The sequence below is a fragment of the Gasterosteus aculeatus genome, chromosome 11 (assembly GCF_964276395.1).
Source record: "Gasterosteus aculeatus chromosome 11, fGasAcu3.hap1.1, whole genome shotgun sequence".
Lineage (NCBI taxonomy): Eukaryota > Metazoa > Chordata > Actinopteri > Perciformes > Gasterosteidae > Gasterosteus > Gasterosteus aculeatus.
Window position 1 is genome coordinate 1,614,092 of NC_135699.1, and position 26,703 is coordinate 1,640,794.

The 26,703-nt window shown below is 47.4% G+C and overlaps 19 non-coding genes across 19 annotated transcripts; all 19 read left to right on the forward strand.

Moving 5' to 3' along the window:
* Positions 1-483: 483 nt before the first annotated feature.
* On the forward strand, positions 484-565 carry trnas-gcu (transfer RNA serine (anticodon GCU)). Its single transcript has one exon. It is a non-coding gene; the product is annotated as a tRNA-Ser (tRNA).
* Positions 566-1,996: 1,431 nt separating this feature from the next.
* trnas-gcu (transfer RNA serine (anticodon GCU)) lies at positions 1,997-2,078 on the forward strand. Its single transcript has one exon. It is a non-coding gene; the product is annotated as a tRNA-Ser (tRNA).
* A 1,431-nt stretch (positions 2,079-3,509) lies between these two features.
* trnas-gcu (transfer RNA serine (anticodon GCU)) lies at positions 3,510-3,593 on the forward strand. The gene has a single exon. It is a non-coding gene; the product is annotated as a tRNA-Ser (tRNA).
* Positions 3,594-5,078: 1,485 nt separating this feature from the next.
* Positions 5,079-5,162, forward strand: trnas-gcu (transfer RNA serine (anticodon GCU)). The gene has a single exon. It is a non-coding gene; the product is annotated as a tRNA-Ser (tRNA).
* A 1,485-nt stretch (positions 5,163-6,647) lies between these two features.
* trnas-gcu (transfer RNA serine (anticodon GCU)) lies at positions 6,648-6,731 on the forward strand. The gene has a single exon. It is a non-coding gene; the product is annotated as a tRNA-Ser (tRNA).
* A 1,485-nt stretch (positions 6,732-8,216) lies between these two features.
* trnas-gcu (transfer RNA serine (anticodon GCU)) lies at positions 8,217-8,298 on the forward strand. Its single transcript has one exon. It is a non-coding gene; the product is annotated as a tRNA-Ser (tRNA).
* Positions 8,299-9,217: 919 nt separating this feature from the next.
* On the forward strand, positions 9,218-9,299 carry trnas-gcu (transfer RNA serine (anticodon GCU)). The gene has a single exon. It is a non-coding gene; the product is annotated as a tRNA-Ser (tRNA).
* A 1,486-nt stretch (positions 9,300-10,785) lies between these two features.
* trnas-gcu (transfer RNA serine (anticodon GCU)) lies at positions 10,786-10,867 on the forward strand. Its single transcript has one exon. It is a non-coding gene; the product is annotated as a tRNA-Ser (tRNA).
* A 1,431-nt stretch (positions 10,868-12,298) lies between these two features.
* On the forward strand, positions 12,299-12,380 carry trnas-gcu (transfer RNA serine (anticodon GCU)). The gene has a single exon. It is a non-coding gene; the product is annotated as a tRNA-Ser (tRNA).
* Positions 12,381-15,002: 2,622 nt separating this feature from the next.
* On the forward strand, positions 15,003-15,084 carry trnas-gcu (transfer RNA serine (anticodon GCU)). Its single transcript has one exon. It is a non-coding gene; the product is annotated as a tRNA-Ser (tRNA).
* Positions 15,085-16,571: 1,487 nt separating this feature from the next.
* On the forward strand, positions 16,572-16,653 carry trnas-gcu (transfer RNA serine (anticodon GCU)). Its single transcript has one exon. It is a non-coding gene; the product is annotated as a tRNA-Ser (tRNA).
* Positions 16,654-17,516: 863 nt separating this feature from the next.
* trnas-gcu (transfer RNA serine (anticodon GCU)) lies at positions 17,517-17,598 on the forward strand. Its single transcript has one exon. It is a non-coding gene; the product is annotated as a tRNA-Ser (tRNA).
* Positions 17,599-18,461: 863 nt separating this feature from the next.
* On the forward strand, positions 18,462-18,543 carry trnas-gcu (transfer RNA serine (anticodon GCU)). Its single transcript has one exon. It is a non-coding gene; the product is annotated as a tRNA-Ser (tRNA).
* Positions 18,544-19,406: 863 nt separating this feature from the next.
* Positions 19,407-19,488, forward strand: trnas-gcu (transfer RNA serine (anticodon GCU)). The gene has a single exon. It is a non-coding gene; the product is annotated as a tRNA-Ser (tRNA).
* Positions 19,489-22,110: 2,622 nt separating this feature from the next.
* trnas-gcu (transfer RNA serine (anticodon GCU)) lies at positions 22,111-22,192 on the forward strand. Its single transcript has one exon. It is a non-coding gene; the product is annotated as a tRNA-Ser (tRNA).
* Positions 22,193-23,679: 1,487 nt separating this feature from the next.
* On the forward strand, positions 23,680-23,761 carry trnas-gcu (transfer RNA serine (anticodon GCU)). Its single transcript has one exon. It is a non-coding gene; the product is annotated as a tRNA-Ser (tRNA).
* An 863-nt stretch (positions 23,762-24,624) lies between these two features.
* Positions 24,625-24,706, forward strand: trnas-gcu (transfer RNA serine (anticodon GCU)). Its single transcript has one exon. It is a non-coding gene; the product is annotated as a tRNA-Ser (tRNA).
* An 863-nt stretch (positions 24,707-25,569) lies between these two features.
* On the forward strand, positions 25,570-25,651 carry trnas-gcu (transfer RNA serine (anticodon GCU)). Its single transcript has one exon. It is a non-coding gene; the product is annotated as a tRNA-Ser (tRNA).
* An 863-nt stretch (positions 25,652-26,514) lies between these two features.
* On the forward strand, positions 26,515-26,598 carry trnas-gcu (transfer RNA serine (anticodon GCU)). Its single transcript has one exon. It is a non-coding gene; the product is annotated as a tRNA-Ser (tRNA).
* Positions 26,599-26,703: the final 105 nt, after the last annotated feature.

Here is a 26,703-nt window from a genome sequence, read left to right on the forward strand (position 1 = left end):
TGACCACTTCTACAAACCGTCGTTGGCGGACTATAAGGACGCGCGGATGGCCTGTCATTCATGGAGGGAGATCTCCGCAAACGTCGGTTTTCCGGTCGCGGGGTCCACAAAGTTGTGGAGGAAAATACGGGACAAATGTGTCCGCAATGAAAAGCAACAGTGGCGATGCATGAATTTAAATGAGCGCGTCGACGCGACGGTGCGTTAAGACGCAGAAGCATGCAGCAGCCTTAAGTTCATGCGTCGTTATGTCCTCACCTGAAAATGAAGAACAATGGAGGATGCAGGCATCGATCCCGCTACTTCTCGCATGCTAAGCGAGCGCTCTACCATTTGAGCTAATCCCCCACTATATAGATGCTTGGGTCCAATTGGGATAAGCCGGCCCCTGCATATAAACGCTTTTTAGAACCTCCCAGGACCATGAAAACATGCTACGATGTTGCCAATTATCTAACTATCCTGCAAAGCTGGAAGCCACACGACGAGGTGGCCGAGTGGTTAAGGCGATGGACTGCTAATCCATTGTGCTCTGCACGCATGGGTTCGAATCCCATTCTCGTCGCGTTGTAACTCACTTTGGCTTGCTACCTTTGCATTTTACCACCAGGAGATTTCAATTTGTCGTAGGAGTTCCAATATAGTTGGAGGAAACGGCTCTGACGGTCTAGACCTCGTCCAGAGCCAACCACGTTATACCTTTAATGCAACAACCGATTCTGCGGATTCAAATGGCCAGCCATTGTTTCTTCCATCAACCACAGGCAAAAATGGATTCAAAATCACCTAAAGAATACTCGCGTTGAGGTATAACGTGGTTGGCTTTGGACGAGGTGTAGGCCGTCAGAGCTGTTTCCTCCAACTATATTGGAACTCCTACGACAAATTGAAATCTCCTGGTGGTAAAATGCAAAGGTAGCAAGCCAAAGTCAGTTACAACGCGACGAGAATGGGATTCGTGATCAGATTGAAGAGCTTTTGTCGGAAAAAATGTGTAAATATGACCACTTCTACAAACCGTCGTTGGCGGACTATAAGGACGCGCGGATGGCCTGTCATTCATGGAGGGAGATCTCCGCAAACGTCGGTTTTCCGGTCGCGGGGTCTACAAAGTTCGAATCCCATTCTCGTCGCGTTGTAACTGACTTTGACTTGCTACCTTTGCATTTTACCACCAGGAGATTTCAATTTGTCGTAGGAGTTCCAATATAGTTGGAGGAAACGGCTCTGACGGTCTAGACCTCGTCCAGAGCCAACCACGTTATACCTTTAATGCAACAACCGATTCTGCGGATTCAAATGGCCAGCCATTGTTTCTTCCATCAACCACAGGCAAAAATGGATTCAAAATCACCTAAAGAATACCCGCGTTGAGGTATAACGTGGTTGGCTTTGGACAAGGTCTAGACCGTCAGAGCCGTTTCCTCCAACTATATTGGAACTCCTACGACAAATAGAAATCTCCTGGTGGTAAAACGCAAAGGTAGCAAGCCAAAGTCAGTTACAATGCGACGAGAATGGGATTCGTGATCAGATTGAAGAGCTTTTGTCGGAAGAAATGTGTAAATATGACCACTTCTACAAACCGTCGTTGGCGGACTATAAGGACGCGCGGATGGCCTGTCATTCATGGAGGGAGATCTCCGCAAACGTCGGTTTTCCGGTCGCGGGGTCCACAAAGTTGTGGAGGAAAATACGGGACAAATGTGTCCGCAATGAAAAGCAACAGTGGCGATGCATGAATTAAAATGAGCGCGTGGACGCGACGGTGCGTTAAGACGCAGAAGCATGCAGCAGCCTTAAGTTCATGCGTCGTTATGTCCTCACCTGAAAATGAAGAACAATGGAGGATGCAGGCATCGATCCCGCTCCAATTGGGTCCAATTGGGATAAGCCGGCCCCTGCATATAAACGCTTTTTAGAACCTCCCAGGACCATGAAAACATGCTACAATGTTGCCAATTATCTAACTATCCTGCAAAGCTGGAAGCCACACGACGAGGTGGCCGAGTGGTTAAGGCGATGGACTGCTAATCCATTGTGCTCTGCACGCATGGGTTCGAATCCCATTCTCGTCGCGTAGTAACTCACTTTGGCTTGCTACCTTTGCATTTTACCACCAGGAGATTTCAATTTGTCGTAGGAGTTCCAATATAGTTGGAGGAAACGGCTCTGACGGTCTAGACCTCGTCCAGAGCCAACCACGTTATACCTTTAACGCAACAACCGATTCTGCGGATTCAAATGGCCAGCCATTGTTTCTTCCATCAACCACAGGCAAAAATGGATTCAAAATCACCTAAAGAATACTCGCGTTGAGGTATAACGTGGTTGGCTTTGGACAAGGTCTAGACCGTCAGAGCCGTTTCCTCCAACTATATTGGAACTCCTACGACAAATTGAAATCTCCTGGTGGTAAAATGCAAAGGTAGCAAGCCAAAGTCAGTTACAACGCGACGAGAATGGGATTCGTGATCAGATTGAAGAGCTTTTGTCGGAAGAAATGTGTAAATATGACCACTTCTACAAACCGTCGTTGGCGGACTATAAGGACGCGCGGATGGCCTGTCATTCATGGAGGGAGATCTCCGCAAACGTCGGTTTTCCGGTCGCGGGGTCCACAAAGTTCGAATCCCATTCTCGGCGCGTTGTAACTGACTTTGACCTGCTACCTTTGCATTTTACCACCAGGAGATTTCAATTTGTCGTAGGAGTTCCAATATAGTTGGAGGAAACGGCTCTGACGGTCTAGACCTCGTCCAAAGCCAACCACGTTATACCTTTAATGCAACAACCGATTCTGCGGATTCAAATGGCCAGCCATTGTTTCTTCCATCAACCACAGGCAAAAATGGATTCAAAATCACCTAAAGAATACTCGCGTTGAGGTATAACGTGGTTGGCTTTGGACAAGGTCTAGACCGTCAGAGCCGTTTCCTCCAACTATATTGGAACTCCTACGACAAATTGAAATCTCCTGGTGGTAAAATGCAAAGGTAGCAAGCCAAAGTCAGTTACAACGCGACGAGAATGGGATTCGTGATCAGATTGAAGAGCTTTTGTCGGAAGAAATGTGTAAATATGACCACTTCTACAAACCGTCGTTGGCGGACTATAAGGACGCGCGGATGGCCTGTCATTCATGGAGGGAGATCTCCGCAAACGTCGGTTTTCCGGTCGCGGGGTCCACAAAGTTGTGGAGGAAAATACGGGACAAATGTGTCCGCAATGAAAAGCAACAGTGGCGATGCATGAATTAAAATGAGCGCGTGGACGCGACGGTGCGTTAAGACGCAGAAGCATGCAGCAGCCTTAAGTTCATGCGTCGTTATGTCCTCACCTGAAAATGAAGAACAATGGAGGATGCAGGCATCGATCCCGCTCCAATTGGGTCCAATTGGGATAAGCCGGCCCCTGCATATAAACGCTTTTTAGAACCTCCCAGGACCATGAAAACATGCTACAATGTTGCCAATTATCTAACTATCCTGCAAAGCTGGAAGCCACACGACGAGGTGGCCGAGTGGTTAAGGCGATGGACTGCTAATCCATTGTGCTCTGCACGCATGGGTTCGAATCCCATTCTCGTGGCGTAGTAACTCACTTTGGCTTGCTACCTTTGCATTTTACCACCAGGAGATTTCAATTTGTCGTATAAGTTCCAATATAGTTGGAGGAAACGGCTCTGACGGTCTAGACCTCGTCCAGAGCCAACCACGTTATACCTTTAATGCAACAACCGATTCTGCGGATTCAAATGGCCAGCCATTGTTTCTTCCATAAACCACAGGCAAAAATGGATTCAAAATCACCTAAAGAATACTCGCGTTGAGGTATAACGTGGTTGGCTTTGGACGAGGTCTAGACCGTCAGAGCCGTTTCCTCCAACTATATTGGAACTCCTTCGACAAATTGAAATCTCCTGGTGGTAAAATGCAAAGGTAGCAAGCCAAAGTCAGTTACAACGCGACGAGAATGGGATTCGTGATCAGATTGAAGAGCTTTTGTCGGAAGAAATGTGTAAATATGACCACTTCTACAAACCGTCGTTGGCGGACTATAAGGACGCGCGGATGGCCTGTCATTCATGGAGGGAGATCTCCGCAAACGTCGGTTTTCCGGTCGCGGGGTCTACAAAGTTCGAATCCCATTCTCGTCGCGTTGTAAATGACTTTGACTTGCTTCCTTTGCATTTTACCACCAGGAGATTTCAATTTGTCGTAGGAGTTCCAATATAGTTGGAGGAAACGGCTCTGACGGTCTAGACCTCGTCCAGAGCCAACCACGTTATACCTTTAATGCAACAACCGATTCTGCGGATTCAAATGGCCAGCCATTGTTTCTTCCATCAACCACAGGCAAAAATGGATTCAAAATCACCTAAAGAATACTCGCGTTGAGGTATAACGTGGTTGGCTTTGGACGAGGTGTAGGCCGTCAGAGCTGTTTCCTCCAACTATATTGGAACTCCTACGACAAATTGAAATCTCCTGGTGGTAAAATGCAAAGGTAGCAAGCCAAAGTCAGTTACAACGCGACGAGAATGGGATTCGTGATCAGATTGAAGAGCTTTTGTCGGAAGAAATGTGTAAATATGACCACTTCTACAAACCGTCGTTGGCGGACTATAAGGACGCGCGGATGGCCTGTCATTCATGGAGGGAGATCTCCGCAAACGTCGGTTTTCCGGTCGCGGGGTCCACAAAGTTGTGGAGGAAAATACGGGACAAATGTGTCCGCAATGAAAAGCAACAGTGGCGATGCATGAATTTAAATGAGCGCGTCGACGCGACGGTGCGTTAAGACGCAGAAGCATACAGCAGCCTTAAGTTCATGCGTCGTTATGTCCTCACCTGAAAATGAAGAACAATGGAGGATGCAGGCATCGATCCCGCTACTTCTCGCATGCTAAGCGAGCGCTCTACCATTTGAGCTAATCCCCCACTATATAGATGCTTGGGTCCAATTGGGATAAGCCGGCCCCTGCATATAAACGCTTTTTAGAACCTCCCAGGACCATGAAAACATGCTACAATGTTGCCAATTATCTAACTATCCTGCAAAGCTGGAAGCCACACGACGAGGTGGCCGAGTGGTTAAGGCGATGGACTGCTAATCCATTGTGCTCTGCACGCATGGGTTCGAATCCCATTCTCGTGGCGTAGTAACTCACTTTGGCTTGCTACCTTTGCATTTTACCACCAGGAGATTTCAATTTGTCGTATAAGTTCCAATATAGTTGGAGGAAACGGCTCTGACGGTCTAGACCTCGTCCAGAGCCAACCACGTTATACCTTTAATGCAACAACCGATTCTGCGGATTCAAATGGCCAGCCATTGTTTCTTCCATAAACCACAGGCAAAAATGGATTCAAAATCACCTAAAGAATACTCGCGTTGAGGTATAACGTGGTTGGCTTTGGACGAGGTCTAGACCGTCAGAGCCGTTTCCTCCAACTATATTGGAACTCCTTCGACAAATTGAAATCTCCTGGTGGTGAAATGCAAAGGTAGCAAGCCAAAGTCAGTTACAACGCGACGAGAATGGGATTCGTGATCAGATTGAAGAGCTTTTGTCGGAAGAAATGTGTAAATATGACCACTTCTATAAACCGTCGTTGGCGGACTATAAGGACGCGCGGATGGCCTGTCATTCATGGAGGGAGATCTCCGCAAACGTCGGTTTTCCGGTCGCGGGGTCTACAAAGTTCGAATCCCATTCTCGTCGCGTTGTAACTGACTTTGACTTGCTACCTTTGCATTTTACCACCAGGAGATTTCAATTTGTCGTAGGAGTTCCAATATAGTTGGAGGAAACGGCTCTGACGGTCTAGACCTCGTCCAGAGCCAACCACGTTATACCTTTAATGCAACAACCGATTCTGCGGATTCAAATGGCCAGCCATTGTTTCTTCCATCAACCACAGGCAAAAATGGATTCAAAATCACCTAAAGAATACTCGCGTTGAGGTATAACGTGGTTGGCTTTGGACGAGGTGTAGGCCGTCAGAGCTGTTTCCTCCAACTATATTGGAACTCCTACGACAAATTGAAATCTCCTGGTGGTAAAATGCAAAGGTAGCAAGCCAAAGTCAGTTACAACGCGACGAGAATGGGATTCGTGATCAGATTGAAGAGCTTTTGTCGGAAGAAATGTGTAAATATGACCACTTCTACAAACCGTCGTTGGCGGACTATAAGGACGCGCGGATGGCCTGTCATTCATGGAGGGAGATCTCCGCAAACGTCGGTTTTCCGGTCGCGGGGTCCACAAAGTTGTGGAGGAAAATACGGGACAAATGTGTCCGCAATGAAAAGCAACAGTGGCGATGCATGAATTTAAATGAGCGCGTCGACGCGACGGTGCGTTAAGACGCAGAAGCATGCAGCAGCCTTAAGTTCATGCGTCGTTATGTCCTCACCTGAAAATGAAGAACAATGGAGGATGCAGGCATCGATCCCGCTACTTCTCGCATGCTAAGCGAGCGCTCTACCATTTGAGCTAATCCCCCACTATATAGATGCTTGGGTCCAATTGGGATAAGCCGGCCCCTGCATATAAACGCTTTTTAGAACCTCCCAGGACCATGAAAACATGCTACGATGTTGCCAATTATCTAACTATCCTGCAAAGCTGGAAGCCACACGACGAGGTGGCCGAGTGGTTAAGGCGATGGACTGCTAATCCATTGTGCTCTGCACGCATGGGTTCGAATCCCATTCTCGTGGCGTAGTAACTCACTTTGGCTTGCTACCTTTGCATTTTACCACCAGGAGATTTCAATTTGTCGTATAAGTTCCAATATAGTTGGAGGAAACGGCTCTGACGGTCTAGACCTCGTCCAGAGCCAACCACGTTATACCTTTAATGCAACAACCGATTCTGCGGATTCAAATGGCCAGCCATTGTTTCTTCCATAAACCACAGGCAAAAATGGATTCAAAATCACCTAAAGAATACTCGCGTTGAGGTATAACGTGGTTGGCTTTGGACGAGGTCTAGACCGTCAGAGCCGTTTCCTCCAACTATATTGGAACTCCTTCGACAAATTGAAATCTCCTGGTGGTAAAATGCAAAGGTAGCAAGCCAAAGTCAGTTACAACGCGACGAGAATGGGATTCGTGATCAGATTGAAGAGCTTTTGTCGGAAGAAATGTGTAAATATGACCACTTCTACAAACCGTCGTTGGCGGACTATAAGGACGCGCGGATGGCCTGTCATTCATGGAGGGAGATCTCCGCAAACGTCTGTTTTCCGGTCGCGGGGTCTACAAAGTTCGAATCCCATTCTCGTCGCGTTGTAACTGACTTTGACTTGCTACCTTTGCATTTTACCACCAGGAGATTTCAATTTGTCGTAGGAGTTCCAATATAGTTGGAGGAAACGGCTCTGACGGTCTAGACCTCGTCCAGAGCCAACCACGTTATACCTTTAATGCAACAACCGATTCTGCGGATTCAAATGGCCAGCCATTGTTTCTTCCATCAACCACAGGCAAAAATGGATTCAAAATCACCTAAAGAATACTCGCGTTGAGGTATAACGTGGTTGGCTTTGGACAAGGTCTAGACCGTCAGAGCCGTTTCCTCCAACTATATTGGAACTCCTACGACAAATAGAAATCTCCTGGTGGTAAAATGCAAAGGTAGCAAGCCAAAGTCAGTTACAACGCGACGAGAATGGGATTCGTGATCAGATTGAAGAGCTTTTGTCGGAAGAAATGTGTAAATATGACCACTTCTACAAACCGTCGTTGGCGGACTATAAGGACGCGCGGATGGCCTGTCATTCATGGAGGGAGATCTCCGCAAACGTCGGTTTTCCGGTCGCGGGGTCCACAAAGTTGTGGAGGAAAATACGGGACAAATGTGTCCACAATGAAAAGCAACAGTGGCGATGCATGAATTAAAATGAGCGCGTGGACGCGACGGTGCGTTAAGACGCAGAAGCATGCAGCAGCCTTAAGTTCATGCGTCGTTATGTCCTCACCTGAAAATGAAGAACAATGGAGGATGCAGGCATCGATCTCGCTACTTCTCGCATGCTAAGCGAGCGCTCTACCATTTGAGCTAATCCCCCACTATATAGATGCTTGGGTCCAATTGGGATAAGCCGGCCCCTGCATATAAACGCTTTTTAGAACCTCCCAGGACCATGAAAACATGCTACAATGTTGCCAATTATCTAACTATCCTGCAAAGCTGGAAGCCACACGACGAGGTGGCCGAGTGGTTAAGGCGATGGACTGCTAATCCATTGTGCTCTGCACGCATGGGTTCGAATCCCATTCTCGTCGCGTTGTAACTCACTTTGGCTTGCTACCTTTGCATTTTACCACCAGGAGATTTCAATTTGTCGTAGGAGTTCCAATATAGTTGGAGGAAACGGCTCTGACGGTCTAGACCTCGTCCAGAGCCAACCACGTTATACCTTTAATGCAACAACCGATTCTGCGGATTCAAATGGCCAGCCATTGTTTCTTCCATCAACCACAGGCAAAAATGGATTCAAAATCACCTAAAGAATACTCGCGTTGAGGTATAACGTGGTTGGCTTTGGACAAGGTCTAGACCGTCAGAGCCGTTTCCTCCAACTATATTGGAACTCCTACGACAAATAGAAATCTCCTGGTGGTAAAATGCAAAGGTAGCAAGCCAAAGTCAGTTACAACGCGACGAGAATGGGATTCGTGATCAGATTGAAGAGCTTTTGTTGGAAGAAATGTGTAAATATGACCACTTCTACAAACCGTCGTTGGCGGACTATAAGGACGCGCGGATGGCCTGTCATTCATGGAGGGAGATCTCCGCAAACGTCGGTTTTCCGGTCGCGGGGTCCACAAAGTTGTGGAGGAAAATACGGGACAAATGTGTCCGCAATGAAAAGCAACAGTGGCGATGCATGAATTAAAATGAGCGCGTGGACGCGACGGTGCGTTAAGACGCAGAAGCATGCAGCAGCCTTAAGTTCATGCGTCGTTATGTCCTCACCTGAAAATGAAGAACAATGGAGGATGCAGGCATCGATCCCGCTACTTCTCGCATGCTAAGCGAGCGCTCTACCATTTGAGCTAATCCCCCACTATATAGATGCTTGGGTCCAATTGGGATAAGCCGGCCCCTGCATATAAACGCTTTTTAGAACCTCCCAGGACCATGAAAACATGCTACAATGTTGCCAATTATCTAACTATCCTGCAAAGCTGGAAGCCACACGACGAGGTGGCCGAGTGGTTAAGGCGATGGACTGCTAATCCATTGTGCTCTGCACGCATGGGTTCGAATCCCATTCTCGTCGCGTTGTAACTCACTTTGGCTTGCTACCTTTGCATTTTACCACCAGGAGATTTCAATTTGTCGTAGGAGTTCCAATATAGTTGGAGGAAACGGCTCTGACGGTCTAGACCTCGTCCAGAGCCAACCACGTTATACCTTTAATGCAACAACCGATTCTGCGGATTCAAATGGCCAGCCATTGTTTCTTCCATCAACCACAGGCAAAAATGGATTCAAAATCACCTAAAGAATACTCGCGTTGAGGTATAACGTGGTTGGCTTTGGACAAGGTCTAGACCGTCAGAGCCGTTTCCTCCAACTATATTGGAACTCCTACGACAAATAGAAATCTCCTGGTGGTAAAATGCAAAGGTAGCAAGCCAAAGTCAGTTACAACGCGACGAGAATGGGATTCGTGATCAGATTGAAGAGCTTTTGTCGGAAGAAATGTGTAAATATGACCACTTCTACAAACCGTCGTTGGCGGACTATAAGGACGCGCGGATGGCCTGTCATTCATGGAGGGAGATCTCCGCAAACGTCGGTTTTCCGGTCGCGGGGTCTACAAAGTTCGAATCCCATTCTCGTCGCGTTGTAACTGACTTTGACTTGCTACCTTTGCATTTTACCACCAGGAGATTTCAATTTGTCGTAGGAGTTCCAATATGGTTGGAGGAAACGGCTCTGACGGTCTAGACCTCGTCCAGAGCCAACCACGTTATACCTTTAATGCAACAACCGATTCTGCGGATTCAAATGGCCAGCCATTGTTTCTTCCATCAACCACAGGCAAAAATGGATTCAAAATCACCTAAAGAATACTCGCGTTGAGGTATAACGTGGTTGGCTTTGGACAAGGTCTAGACCGTCAGAGCCGTTTCCTCCAACTATATTGGAACTCCTACGACAAATTGAAATCTCCTGGTGGTAAAATGCAAAGGTAGCAAGCCAAAGTCAGTTACAACGCGACGAGAATGGGATTCGTGATCAGATTGAAGAGCTTTTGTCGGAAGAAATGTGTAAATATGACCACTTCTACAAACCGTCGTTGGCGGACTATAAGGACGCGCGGATGGCCTGTCATTCATGGAGGGAGATCTCCGCAAACGTCGGTTTTCCGGTCGCGGGGTCCACAAAGTTGTGGAGGAAATACGGGACAAATGTGTCCGCAATGAAAAGCAACAGTGGCGATGCATGAATTTAAATGAGCGCGTCGACGCGACGGTGCGTTAAGACGCAGAAGCATGCAGCAGCCTTAAGTTAATGCGTCGTTATGTCCTCACCTGAAAATGAAGAACAATGGAGGATGCAGGCATCGATCCCGCTACTTCTCGCATGCTAAGCGAGCGCTCTACCATTTGAGCTAATCCCCCACTATATAGATGCTTGGGTCCAATTGGGATAAGCCGGCCCCTGCATATAAACGCTTTTTAGAACCTCCCAGGACCATGAAAACATGCTACAATGTTGCCAATTATCTAACTATCCTGCAAAGCTGGAAGCCACACGACGAGGTGGCCGAGTGGTTAAGGCGATGGACTGCTAATCCATTGTGCTCTGCACGCATGGGTTCGAATCCCATTCTCGTCGCGTAGTAACTCACTTTGGCTTGCTACCTTTGCATTTTACCACCAGGAGATTTCAATTTGTCGTATAAGTTCCAATATAGTTGGAGGAAACGGCTCTGACGGTCTAGACCTCGTCCAGAGCCAACCACGTTATACCTTTAATGCAACAACCGATTCTGCGGATTCAAATGGCCAGCCATTGTTTCTTCCATAAACCACAGGCAAAAATGGATTCAAAATCACCTAAAGAATACTCGCGTTGAGGTATAACGTGGTTGGCTTTGGACGAGGTCTAGACCGTCAGAGCCGTTTCCTCCAACTATATTGGAACTCCTTCGACAAATTGAAATCTCCTGGTGGTAAAATGCAAAGGTAGCAAGCCAAAGTCAGTTACAACGCGACGAGAATGGGATTCGTGATCAGATTGAAGAGCTTTTGTCGGAAGAAATGTGTAAATATGACCACTTCTACAAACCGTCGTTGGCGGACTATAAGGACGCGCGGATGGCCTGTCATTCATGGAGGGAGATCTCCGCAAACGTCGGTTTTCCGGTCGCGGGGTCCACAAAGTTCGAATCCCATTCTCGTCGCGTTGTAACTGACTTTGACCTGCTACCTTTGCATTTTACCACCAGGAGATTTCAATTTGTCGTAGGAGTTCCAATATAGTTGGAGGAAACGGCTCTGACGGTCTAGACCTCGTCCAAAGCCAACCACGTTATACCTTTAATGCAACAACCGATTCTGCGGATTCAAATGGCCAGCCATTGTTTCTTCCATCAACCACAGGCAAAAATGGATTCAAAATCACCTAAAGAATACTCGCGTTGAGGTATAACGTGGTTGGCTTTGGACGAGGTCTAGACCGTCAGAGCCGTTTCCTCCAACTATATTGGAACTCCTTCGACAAATTGAAATCTCCTGGTGGTAAAATGCAAAGGTAGCAAGCCAAAGTCAGTTACAACGCGACGAGAATGGGATTCGTGATCAGATTGAAGAGCTTTTGTCGGAAGAAATGTGTAAATATGACCACTTCTACAAACCGTCGTTGGCGGACTATAAGGACGCGCGGATGGCCTGTCATTCATGGAGGGAGATCTCCGCAAACGTCGGTTTTCCGGTCGCGGGGTCCACAAAGTTGTGGAGGAAAATACGGGACAAATGTGTCCGCAATGAAAAGCAACAGTGGCGATGCATGAATTAAAATGAGCGCGTGGACGCGACGGTGCGTTAAGACGCAGAAGCATGCAGCAGCCTTTAGTTCATGCGTCGTTATGTCCTCACCTGAAAATGAAGAACAATGGAGGATGCAGGCATCGATCCCGCTCCAATTGGGTCCAATTGGGATAAGCCGGCCCCTGCATATAAACGCTTTTTAGAACCTCCCAGGACCATGAAAACATGCTACAATGTTGCCAATTATCTAACTATCCTGCAAAGCTGGAAGCCACACGACGAGGTGGCCGAGTGGTTAAGGCGATGGACTGCTAATCCATTGTGCTCTGCACGCATGGGTTCGAATCCCATTCTCGTCGCGTTGTAACTCACTTTGGCTTGCTACCTTTGCATTTTACCACCAGGAGATTTCAATTTGTCGTAGGAGTTCCAATATAGTTGGAGGAAACGGCTCTGACGGTCTAGACCTCGTCCAGAGCCAACCACGTTATACCTTTAATGCAACAACCGATTCTGCGGATTCAAATGGCCAGCCATTGTTTCTTCCATCAACCACAGGCAAAAATGGATTCAAAATCACCTAAAGAATACTCGCGTTGAGGTATAACGTGGTTGGCTTTGGACGAGGTCTAGACCGTCAGAGCCGTTTCCTCCAACTATATTGGAACTCCTTCGACAAATTGAAATCTCCTGGTGGTAAAATGCAAAGGTAGCAAGCCAAAGTCAGTTACAACGCGACGAGAATGGGATTCGTGATCAGATTGAAGAGCTTTTGTCGGAAGAAATGTGTAAATATGACCACTTCTACAAACCGTCGTTGGCGGACTGTAAGGACGCGCGGATGGCCTGTCATTCATGGAGGGAGATCTCCGCAAACGTCGGTTTTCCGGTCGCGGGGTCCACAAAGTTCGAATCCCATTCTCGTCGCGTTGTAACTGACTTTGACCTGCTACCTTTGCATTTTACCACCAGGAGATTTCAATTTGTCGTAGGAGTTCCAATATAGTTGGAGGAAACGGCTCTGACGGTCTTGACCTCGTCCAAAGCCAACCACGTTATACCTTTAATGCAACAACCGATTCTGCGGATTCAAATGGCCAGCCATTGTTTCTTCCATCAACCACAGGCAAAAATGGATTCAAAATCACCTAAAGAATACTCGCGTTGAGGTATAACGTGGTTGGCTTTGGACGAGGTCTAGGCCGTCAGAGCCGTTTCCTCCAACTATATTGGAACTCCTTCGACAAATTAAAATCTCCTGGTGGTAAAATGCAAAGGTAGCAAGCCAAAGTCAGTTACAACGCGACGAGAATGGGATTCGTGATCAGATTGAAGAGCTTTTGTCGGAAGAAATGTGTAAATATGACCACTTCTACAAACCGTCGTTGGCGGACTATAAGGACGCGCGGATGGCCTGTATTCATGGAGGGAGATCTCCGCAAACGTCGGTTTTCCGGTCGCGGGGTCCACAAAGTTCGAATCCCATTCTCGTCGCGTTGTAACTGACTTTGACCTGCTACCTTTGCATTTTACCACCAGGAGATTTCAATTTGTCGTAGGAGTTCCAATATAGTTGGAGGAAACGGCTCTGACGGTCTAGACCTCGTCCAAAGCCAACCACGTTATACCTTTAATGCAACAACCGATTCTGCGGATTCAAATGGCCAGCCATTGTTTCTTCCATCAACCACAGGCAAAAATGGATTCAAAATCACCTAAAGAATACTCGCGTTGAGGTATAACGTGGTTGGCTTTGGACGAGGTCTAGACCGTAAGAGCCGTTTCCTCCAACTATATTGGAACTCCTACGACAAATTGAAATCTCCTGGTGGTAAAATGCAAAGGTAGCAGGTCAAAGTCAGTTACAACGCGACGAGAATGGGATTCGTGATCAGATTGAAGAGCTTTTGTCGGAAGAAATGTGTAAATATGACCACTTCTACAAACCGTCGTTGGCGGACTATAAGGACGCGCGGATGGCCTGTCATTCATGGAGGGAGATCTCCGCAAACGTCGGTTTTCCGGTCGCGGGGTCCACAAAGTTCGAATCCCATTCTCGTCGCGTTGTAACTGACTTTGACCTGCTACCTTTGCATTTTACCACCGGGAGATTTCAATTTGTCGTAGGAGTTCCAATATAGTTGGAGGAAACGGCTCTGACGGTCTAGACCTCGTCCAAAGCCAACCACGTTATACCTTTAATGCAACAACCGATTCTGCGGATTCAAATGGCCAGCCATTGTTTCTTCCATCAACCACAGGCAAAAATGGATTCAAAATCACCTAAAGAATACTCGCGTTGAGGTATAACGTGGTTGGCTTTGGACGAGGTCTAGGCCGTCAGAGCTGTTTCCTCCAACTATATTGGAACTCCTACGACAAATTGAAATCTCCTGGTGGTAAAATGCAAAGGTAGCAAGCCAAAGTCAGTTACAACGCGACGAGAATGGGATTCGTGATCAGATTGAAGAGCTTTTGTCGGAAGAAATGTGTAAATATGACCACTTCTACAAACCGTCGTTGGCGGACTATAAGGACGCGCGGATGGCCTGTCATTCATGGAGGGAGATCTCCGCAAACGTCGGTTTTCCGGTCGCGGGGTCCACAAAGTTGTGGAGGAAAATACGGGACAAATGTGTCCGCAATGAAAAGCAACAGTGGCGATGCATGAATTTAAATGAGCGCGTCGACGTGACGGTGCGTTAAGACGCAGAAGCATGCAGCAGCCTTAAGTTCATGCGTCGTTATGTCCTCACCTGAAAATGAAGAACAATGGAGGATGCAGGCATCGATCCCGCTACTTCTCGCATGCTAAGCGAGCGCTCTACCATTTGAGCTAATCCCCCACTATATAGATGCTTGGGTCCAATTGGGATAAGCCGGCCCCTGCATATAAACGCTTTTTAGAACCTCCCAGGACCATGAAAACATGCTACAATGTTGCCAATTATCTAACTATCCTGCAAAGCTGGAAGCCACACGACGAGGTGGCCGAGTGGTTAAGGCGATGGACTGCTAATCCATTGTGCTCTGCACGCATGGGTTCGAATCCCATTCTCGTCGCGTAGTAACTCACTTTGGCTTGCTACCTTTGCATTTTACCACCAGGAGATTTCAATTTGTCGTAGGAGTTCCAATATAGTTGGAGGAAACGGCTCTGACGGTCTAGACCTCGTCCAGAGCCAACCACGTTATACCTTTAACGCAACAACCGATTCTGCGGATTCAAATGGCCAGCCATTGTTTCTTCCATCAACCACAGGCAAAAATGGATTCAAAATCACCTAAAGAATACTCGCGTTGAGGTATAACGTGGTTGGCTTTGGACAAGGTCTAGACCGTCAGAGCCGTTTCCTCCAACTATATTGGAACTCCTACGACAAATTGAAATCTCCTGGTGGTAAAATGCAAAGGTAGCAAGCCAAAGTCAGTTACAACGCGACGAGAATGGGATTCGTGATCAGATTGAAGAGCTTTTGTCGGAAGAAATGTGTAAATATGACCACTTCTACAAACCGTCGTTGGCGGACTATAAGGACGCGCGGATGGCCTGTCATTCATGGAGGGAGATCTCCGCAAACGTCGGTTTTCCGGTCGCGGGGTCCACAAAGTTCGAATCCCATTCTCGTCGCGTTGTAACTGACTTTGACCTGCTACCTTTGCATTTTACCACCAGGAGATTTCAATTTGTCGTAGGAGTTCCAATATAGTTGGAGGAAACGGCTCTGACGGTCTAGACCTCGTCCAAAGCCAACCACGTTATACCTTTAATGCAACAACCGATTCTGCGGATTCAAATGGCCAGCCATTGTTTCTTCCATCAACCACAGGCAAAAATGGATTCAAAATCACCTAAAGAATACTCGCGTTGAGGTATAACGTGGTTGGCTTTGGACAAGGTCTAGACCGTCAGAGCCGTTTCCTCCAACTATATTGGAACTCCTACGACAAATTGAAATCTCCTGGTGGTAAAATGCAAAGGTAGCAAGCCAAAGTCAGTTACAACGCGACGAGAATGGGATTCGTGATCAGATTGAAGAGCTTTTGTCGGAAGAAATGTGTAAATATGACCACTTCTACAAACCGTCGTTGGCGGACTATAAGGACGCGCGGATGGCCTGTCATTCATGGAGGGAGATCTCCGCAAACGTCGGTTTTCCGGTCGCGGGGTCCACAAAGTTGTGGAGGAAAATACGGGACAAATGTGTCCGCAATGAAAAGCAACAGTGGCGATGCATGAATTTAAATGAGCGCGTCGACGCGACGGTGCGTTAAGACGCAGAAGCATACAGCAGCCTTAAGTTCATGCGTCGTTATGTCCTCACCTGAAAATGAAGAACAATGGAGGATGCAGGCATCGATCCCGCTACTTCTCGCATGCTAAGCGAGCGCTCTACCATTTGAGCTAATCCCCCACTATATAGATGCTTGGGTCCAATTGGGATAAGCCGGCCCCTGCATATAAACGCTTTTTAGAACCTCCCAGGACCATGAAAACATGCTACGATGTTGCCAATTATCTAACTATCCTGCAAAGCTGGAAGCCACACGACGAGGTGGCCGAGTGGTTAAGGCGATGGACTGCTAATCCATTGTGCTCTGCACGCATGGGTTCGAATCCCATTCTCGTCGCGTTGTAACTCACTTTGGCTTGCTACCTTTGCATTTTACCACCAGGAGATTTCAATTTGTCGTAGGAGTTCCAATATAGTTGGAGGAAACGGCTCTGACGGTCTAGACCTCGTCCAGAGCCAACCACGTTATACCTTTAATGCAACAACCGATTCTGCGGATTCAAATGGCCAGCCATTGTTTCTTCCATCAACCACAGGCAAAAATGGATTCAAAATCACCTAAAGAATACTCGCGTTGAGGTATAACGTGGTTGGCTTTGGACAAGGTCTAGACCGTCAGAGCCGTTTCCTCCAACTATATTGGAACTCCTACGACAAATTGAAATCTCCTGGTGGTAAAATGCAAAGGTAGCAAGCCAAAGTCAGTTACAACGCGACGAGAATGGGATTCGTGATCAGATTGAAGAGCTTTTGTCGGAAGAAATGTGTAAATATGACCACTTCTACAAACCGTCGTTGGCGGACTATAAGGACGCGCGGATGGCCTGTCATTCATGGAGGGAGATCTCCGCAAACGTCGGTTTTCCGGTCGCGGGGTCCACAAAGTTGTGGAGGAAAATACGGGACAAATGTGTCCGCAATGAAAAGCAACAGTGGCGATGCATGAATTAAAATGAGCGCGTGGACGCGACGGTGCGTTAAGACGCAGAAGCATGCAGCAGCCTTAAGTTCATGCGTCGTTATGTCCTCACCTGAAAATGAAGAACAATGGAGGATGCAGGCATCGATCCCGCTCCAATTGGGTCCAATTGGGATAAGCCGGCCCCTGCATATAAACGCTTTTTAGAACCTCCCAGGACCATGAAAACATGCTACAATGTTGCCAATTATCTAACTATCCTGCAAAGCTGGAAGCCACACGACGAGGTGGCCGAGTGGTTAAGGCGATGGACTGCTAATCCATTGTGCTCTGCACGCATGGGTTCGAATCCCATTCTCGTCGCGTTGTAACTCACTTTGGCTTGCTACCTTTGCATTTTACCACCAGGAGATTTCAATTTGTCGTAGGAGTTCCAATATAGTTGGAGGAAACGGCTCTGACGGTCTAGACCTCGTCCAGAGCCAACCACGTTATACCTTTAATGCAACAACCGATTCTGCGGATTCAAATGGCCAGCCATTGTTTCTTCCATCAACCACAGGCAAAAATGGATTCAAAATCACCTAAAGAATACTCGCGTTGAGGTATAACGTGGTTGGCTTTGGACAAGGTCTAGACCGTCAGAGCCGTTTCCTCCAACTATATTGGAACTCCTACGACAAATTGAAATCTCCTGGTGGTAAAATGCAAAGGTAGCAAGCCAAAGTCAGTTACAATGCGACGAGAATGGGATTCGTGATCAGATTGAAGAGCTTTTGTCGGAAGAAATGTGTAAATATGACCACTTCTACAAACCGTCGTTGGCGGACTATAAGGACGCGCGGATGGCCTGTCATTCATGGAGGGAGATCTCCGCAAACGTCGGTTTTCCGGTCGCGGGGTCCACAAAGTTGTGGAGGAAAATACGGGACAAATGTGTCCGCAATGAAAAGCAACAGTGGCGATGCATGAATTAAAATGAGCGCGTGGACGCGACGGTGCGTTAAGACGCAGAAGCATGCAGCAGCCTTAAGTTCATGCGTCGTTATGTCCTCACCTGAAAATGAAGAACAATGGAGGATGCAGGCATCGATCCCGCTCCAATTGGGTCCAATTGGGATAAGCCGGCCCCTGCATATAAACGCTTTTTAGAACCTCCCAGGACCATGAAAACATGCTACAATGTTGCCAATTATCTAACTATCCTGCAAAGCTGGAAGCCACACGACGAGGTGGCCGAGTGGTTAAGGCGATGGACTGCTAATCCATTGTGCTCTGCACGCATGGGTTCGAATCCCATTCTCGTCGCGTTGTAACTCACTTTGGCTTGCTACCTTTGCATTTTACCACCAGGAGATTTCAATTTGTCGTAGGAGTTCCAATATAGTTGGAGGAAACGGCTCTGACGGTCTAGACCTCGTCCAGAGCCAACCACGTTATACCTTTAATGCAACAACCGATTCTGCGGATTCAAATGGCCAGCCATTGTTTCTTCCATCAACCACAGGCAAAAATGGATTCAAAATCACCTAAAGAATACTCGCGTTGAGGTATAACGTGGTTGGCTTTGGACAAGGTCTAGACCGTCAGAGCCGTTTCCTCCAACTATATTGGAACTCCTACGACAAATTGAAATCTCCTGGTGGTAAAATGCAAAGGTAGCAAGCCAAAGTCAGTTACAATGCGACGAGAATGGGATTCGTGATCAGATTGAAGAGCTTTTGTCGGAAGAAATGTGTAAATATGACCACTTCTACAAACCGTCGTTGGCGGACTATAAGGACGCGCGGATGGCCTGTCATTCATGGAGGGAGATCTCCGCAAACGTCGGTTTTCCGGTCGCGGGGTCCACAAAGTTGTGGAGGAAAATACGGGACAAATGTGTCCGCAATGAAAAGCAACAGTGGCGATGCATGAATTAAAATGAGCGCGTGGACGCGACGGTGCGTTAAGACGCAGAAGCATGCAGCAGCCTTAAGTTCATGCGTCGTTATGTCCTCACCTGAAAATGAAGAACAATGGAGGATGCAGGCATCGATCCCGCTCCAATTGGGTCCAATTGGGATAAGCCGGCCCCTGCATATAAACGCTTTTTAGAACCTCCCAGGACCATGAAAACATGCTACAATGTTGCCAATTATCTAACTATCCTGCAAAGCTGGAAGCCACACGACGAGGTGGCCGAGTGGTTAAGGCGATGGACTGCTAATCCATTGTGCTCTGCACGCATGGGTTCGAATCCCATTCTCGTCGCGTTGTAACTCACTTTGGCTTGCTACCTTTGCATTTTACCACCAGGAGATTTCAATTTGTCGTAGGAGTTCCAATATAGTTGGAGGAAACGGCTCTGACGGTCTAGACCTCGTCCAGAGCCAACCACGTTATACCTTTAATGCAACAACCGATTCTGCGGATTCAAATGGCCAGCCATTGTTTCTTCCATCAACCACAGGCAAAAATGGATTCAAAATCACCTAAAGAATACTCGCGTTGAGGTATAACGTGGTTGGCTTTGGACGAGGTCTAGACCGTCAGAGCCGTTTCCTCCAACTATATTGGAACTCCTTCGACAAATTGAAATCTCCTGGTGGTAAAATGCAAAGGTAGCAAGCCAAAGTCAGTTACAACGCGACGAGAATGGGATTCGTGATCAGATTGAAGAGCTTTTGTCGGAAGAAATGTGTAAATATGACCACTTCTACAAACCGTCGTTGGCGGACTGTAAGGACGCGCGGATGGCCTGTCATTCATGGAGGGAGATCTCCGCAAACGTCGGTTTTCCGGTCGCGGGGTCCACAAAGTTCGAATCCCATTCTCGTCGCGTTGTAACTGACTTTGACCTGCTACCTTTGCATTTTACCACCAGGAGATTTCAATTTGTCGTAGGAGTTCCAATATAGTTGGAGGAAACGGCTCTGACGGTCTTGACCTCGTCCAAAGCCAACCACGTTATACCTTTAATGCAACAACCGATTCTGCGGATTCAAATGGCCAGCCATTGTTTCTTCCATCAACCACAGGCAAAAATGGATTCAAAATCACCTAAAGAATACTCGCGTTGAGGTATAACGTGGTTGGCTTTGGACGAGGTCTAGGCCGTCAGAGCCGTTTCCTCCAACTATATTGGAACTCCTTCGACAAATTAAAATCTCCTGGTGGTAAAATGCAAAGGTAGCAAGCCAAAGTCAGTTACAACGCGACGAGAATGGGATTCGTGATCAGATTGAAGAGCTTTTGTCGGAAGAAATGTGTAAATATGACCACTTCTACAAACCGTCGTTGGCGGACTATAAGGACGCGCGGATGGCCTGTATTCATGGAGGGAGATCTCCGCAAACGTCGGTTTTCCGGTCGCGGGGTCCACAAAGTTCGAATCCCATTCTCGTCGCGTTGTAACTGACTTTGACCTGCTACCTTTGCATTTTACCACCAGGAGATTTCAATTTGTCGTAGGAGTTCCAATATAGTTGGAGGAAACGGCTCTGACGGTCTAGACCTCGTCCAAAGCCAACCACGTTATACCTTTAATGCAACAACCGATTCTGCGGATTCAAATGGCCAGCCATTGTTTCTTCCATCAACCACAGGCAAAAATGGATTCAAAATCACCTAAAGAATACTCGCGTTGAGGTATAACGTGGTTGGCTTTGGACGAGGTCTAGACCGTAAGAGCCGTTTCCTCCAACTATATTGGAACTCCTACGACAAATTGAAATCTCCTGGTGGTAAAATGCAAAGGTAGCAGGTCAAAGTCAGTTACAACGCGACGAGAATGGGATTCGTGATCAGATTGAAGAGCTTTTGTCGGAAGAAATGTGTAAATATGACCACTTCTACAAACCGTCGTTGGCGGACTATAAGGACGCGCGGATGGCCTGTCATTCATGGAGGGAGATCTCCGCAAACGTCGGTTTTCCGGTCGCGGGGTCCACAAAGTTCGAATCCCATTCTCGTCGCGTTGTAACTGACTTTGACCTGCTACCTTTGCATTTTACCACCGGGAGATTTCAATTTGTCGTAGGAGTTCCAATATAGTTGGAGGAAACGGCTCTGACGGTCTAGACCTCGTCCAAAGCCAACCACGTTATACCTTTAATGCAACAACCGATTCTGCGGATTCAAATGGCCAGCCATTGTTTCTTCCATCAACCACAGGCAAAAATGGATTCAAAATCACCTAAAGAATACTCGCGTTGAGGTATAACGTGGTTGGCTTTGGACGAGGTCTAGGCCGTCAGAGCTGTTTCCTCCAACTATATTGGAACTCCTACGACAAATTGAAATCTCCTGGTGGTAAAATGCAAAGGTAGCAAGCCAAAGTCAGTTACAACGCGACGAGAATGGGATTCGTGATCAGATTGAAGAGCTTTTGTCGGAAGAAATGTGTAAATATGACCACTTCTACAAACCGTCGTTGGCGGACTATAAGGACGCGCGGATGGCCTGTCATTCATGGAGGGAGATCTCCGCAAACGTCGGTTTTCCGGTCGCGGGGTCCACAAAGTTGTGGAGGAAAATACGGGACAAATGTGTCCGCAATGAAAAGCAACAGTGGCGATGCATGAATTTAAATGAGCGCGTCGACGTGACGGTGCGTTAAGACGCAGAAGCATGCAGCAGCCTTAAGTTCATGCGTCGTTATGTCCTCACCTGAAAATGAAGAACAATGGAGGATGCAGGCATCGATCCCGCTACTTCTCGCATGCTAAGCGAGCGCTCTACCATTTGAGCTAATCCCCCACTATATAGATGCTTGGGTCCAATTGGGATAAGCCGGCCCCTGCATATAAACGCTTTTTAGAACCTCCCAGGACCATGAAAACATGCTACAATGTTGCCAATTATCTAACTATCCTGCAAAGCTGGAAGCCACACGACGAGGTGGCCGAGTGGTTAAGGCGATGGACTGCTAATCCATTGTGCTCTGCACGCATGGGTTCGAATCCCATTCTCGTCGCGTAGTAACTCACTTTGGCTTGCTACCTTTGCATTTTACCACCAGGAGATTTCAATTTGTCGTAGGAGTTCCAATATAGTTGGAGGAAACGGCTCTGACGGTCTAGACCTCGTCCAGAGCCAACCACGTTATACCTTTAACGCAACAACCGATTCTGCGGATTCAAATGGCCAGCCATTGTTTCTTCCATCAACCACAGGCAAAAATGGATTCAAAATCACCTAAAGAATACTCGCGTTGAGGTATAACGTGGTTGGCTTTGGACAAGGTCTAGACCGTCAGAGCCGTTTCCTCCAACTATATTGGAACTCCTACGACAAATTGAAATCTCCTGGTGGTAAAATGCAAAGGTAGCAAGCCAAAGTCAGTTACAACGCGACGAGAATGGGATTCGTGATCAGATTGAAGAGCTTTTGTCGGAAGAAATGTGTAAATATGACCACTTCTACAAACCGTCGTTGGCGGACTATAAGGACGCGCGGATGGCCTGTCATTCATGGAGGGAGATCTCCGCAAACGTCGGTTTTCCGGTCGCGGGGTCCACAAAGTTCGAATCCCATTCTCGTCGCGTTGTAACTGACTTTGACCTGCTACCTTTGCATTTTACCACCAGGAGATTTCAATTTGTCGTAGGAGTTCCAATATAGTTGGAGGAAACGGCTCTGACGGTCTAGACCTCGTCCAAAGCCAACCACGTTATACCTTTAATGCAACAACCGATTCTGCGGATTCAAATGGCCAGCCATTGTTTCTTCCATCAACCACAGGCAAAAATGGATTCAAAATCACCTAAAGAATACTCGCGTTGAGGTATAACGTGGTTGGCTTTGGACAAGGTCTAGACCGTCAGAGCCGTTTCCTCCAACTATATTGGAACTCCTACGACAAATTGAAATCTCCTGGTGGTAAAATGCAAAGGTAGCAAGCCAAAGTCAGTTACAACGCGACGAGAATGGGATTCGTGATCAGATTGAAGAGCTTTTGTCGGAAGAAATGTGTAAATATGACCACTTCTACAAACCGTCGTTGGCGGACTATAAGGACGCGCGGATGGCCTGTCATTCATGGAGGGAGATCTCCGCAAACGTCGGTTTTCCGGTCGCGGGGTCCACAAAGTTGTGGAGGAAAATACGGGACAAATGTGTCCGCAATGAAAAGCAACAGTGGCGATGCATGAATTTAAATGAGCGCGTCGACGCGACGGTGCGTTAAGACGCAGAAGCATACAGCAGCCTTAAGTTCATGCGTCGTTATGTCCTCACCTGAAAATGAAGAACAATGGAGGATGCAGGCATCGATCCCGCTACTTCTCGCATGCTAAGCGAGCGCTCTACCATTTGAGCTAATCCCCCACTATATAGATGCTTGGGTCCAATTGGGATAAGCCGGCCCCTGCATATAAACGCTTTTTAGAACCTCCCAGGACCATGAAAACATGCTACGATGTTGCCAATTATCTAACTATCCTGCAAAGCTGGAAGCCACACGACGAGGTGGCCGAGTGGTTAAGGCGATGGACTGCTAATCCATTGTGCTCTGCACGCATGGGTTCGAATCCCATTCTCGTCGCGTTGTAACTCACTTTGGCTTGCTACCTTTGCATTTTACCACCAGGAGATTTCAATTTGTCGTAGGAGTTCCAATATAGTTGGAGGAAACGGCTCTGACGGTCTAGACCTCGTCCAGAGCCAACCACGTTATACCTTTAATGCAACAACCGATTCTGCGGATTCAAATGGCCAGCCATTGTTTCTTCCATCAACCACAGGCAAAAATGGATTCAAAATCACCTAAAGAATACTCGCGTTGAGGTATAACGTGGTTGGCTTTGGACAAGGTCTAGACCGTCAGAGCCGTTTCCTCCAACTATATTGGAACTCCTACGACAAATTGAAATCTCCTGGTGGTAAAATGCAAAGGTAGCAAGCCAAAGTCAGTTACAACGCGACGAGAATGGGATTCGTGATCAGATTGAAGAGCTTTTGTCGGAAGAAATGTGTAAATATGACCACTTCTACAAACCGTCGTTGGCGGACTATAAGGACGCGCGGATGGCCTGTCATTCATGGAGGGAGATCTCCGCAAACGTCGGTTTTCCGGTCGCGGGGTCCACAAAGTTGTGGAGGAAAATACGGGACAAATGTGTCCGCAATGAAAAGCAACAGTGGCGATGCATGAATTAAAATGAGCGCGTGGACGCGACGGTGCGTTAAGACGCAGAAGCATGCAGCAGCCTTAAGTTCATGCGTCGTTATGTCCTCACCTGAAAATGAAGAACAATGGAGGATGCAGGCATCGATCCCGCTCCAATTGGGTCCAATTGGGATAAGCCGGCCCCTGCATATAAACGCTTTTTAGAACCTCCCAGGACCATGAAAACATGCTACAATGTTGCCAATTATCTAACTATCCTGCAAAGCTGGAAGCCACACGACGAGGTGGCCGAGTGGTTAAGGCGATGGACTGCTAATCCATTGTGCTCTGCACGCATGGGTTCGAATCCCATTCTCGTCGCGTTGTAACTCACTTTGGCTTGCTACCTTTGCATTTTACCACCAGGAGATTTCAATTTGTCGTAGGAGTTCCAATATAGTTGGAGGAAACGGCTCTGACGGTCTAGACCTCGTCCAGAGCCAACCACGTTATACCTTTAATGCAACAACCGATTCTGCGGATTCAAATGGCCAGCCATTGTTTCTTCCATCAACCACAGGCAAAAATGGATTCAAAATCACCTAAAGAATACTCGCGTTGAGGTATAACGTGGTTGGCTTTGGACAAGGTCTAGACCGTCAGAGCCGTTTCCTCCAACTATATTGGAACTCCTACGACAAATTGAAATCTCCTGGTGGTAAAATGCAAAGGTAGCAAGCCAAAGTCAGTTACAATGCGACGAGAATGGGATTCGTGATCAGATTGAAGAGCTTTTGTCGGAAGAAATGTGTAAATATGACCACTTCTACAAACCGTCGTTGGCGGACTATAAGGACGCGCGGATGGCCTGTCATTCATGGAGGGAGATCTCCGCAAACGTCGGTTTTCCGGTCGCGGGGTCCACAAAGTTGTGGAGGAAAATACGGGACAAATGTGTCCGCAATGAAAAGCAACAGTGGCGATGCATGAATTAAAATGAGCGCGTGGACGCGACGGTGCGTTAAGACGCAGAAGCATGCAGCAGCCTTAAGTTCATGCGTCGTTATGTCCTCACCTGAAAATGAAGAACAATGGAGGATGCAGGCATCGATCCCGCTCCAATTGGGTCCAATTGGGATAAGCCGGCCCCTGCATATAAACGCTTTTTAGAACCTCCCAGGACCATGAAAACATGCTACAATGTTGCCAATTATCTAACTATCCTGCAAAGCTGGAAGCCACACGACGAGGTGGCCGAGTGGTTAAGGCGATGGACTGCTAATCCATTGTGCTCTGCACGCATGGGTTCGAATCCCATTCTCGTCGCGTTGTAACTCACTTTGGCTTGCTACCTTTGCATTTTACCACCAGGAGATTTCAATTTGTCGTAGGAGTTCCAATATAGTTGGAGGAAACGGCTCTGACGGTCTAGACCTCGTCCAGAGCCAACCACGTTATACCTTTAATGCAACAACCGATTCTGCGGATTCAAATGGCCAGCCATTGTTTCTTCCATCAACCACAGGCAAAAATGGATTCAAAATCACCTAAAGAATACTCGCGTTGAGGTATAACGTGGTTGGCTTTGGACAAGGTCTAGACCGTCAGAGCCGTTTCCTCCAACTATATTGGAACTCCTACGACAAATTGAAATCTCCTGGTGGTAAAATGCAAAGGTAGCAAGCCAAAGTCAGTTACAATGCGACGAGAATGGGATTCGTGATCAGATTGAAGAGCTTTTGTCGGAAGAAATGTGTAAATATGACCACTTCTACAAACCGTCGTTGGCGGACTATAAGGACGCGCGGATGGCCTGTCATTCATGGAGGGAGATCTCCGCAAACGTCGGTTTTCCGGTCGCGGGGTCCACAAAGTTGTGGAGGAAAATACGGGACAAATGTGTCCGCAATGAAAAGCAACAGTGGCGATGCATGAATTAAAATGAGCGCGTGGACGCGACGGTGCGTTAAGACGCAGAAGCATGCAGCAGCCTTAAGTTCATGCGTCGTTATGTCCTCACCTGAAAATGAAGAACAATGGAGGATGCAGGCATCGATCCCGCTCCAATTGGGTCCAATTGGGATAAGCCGGCCCCTGCATATAAACGCTTTTTAGAACCTCCCAGGACCATGAAAACATGCTACAATGTTGCCAATTATCTAACTATCCTGCAAAGCTGGAAGCCACACGACGAGGTGGCCGAGTGGTTAAGGCGATGGACTGCTAATCCATTGTGCTCTGCACGCATGGGTTCGAATCCCATTCTCGTGGCGTAGTAACTCACTTTGGCTTGCTACCTTTGCATTTTACATTACATTACATTACAGGTCATTTAGCAGACGCTTTTATCCAAAGCGACTTACATTACTATTTAAACC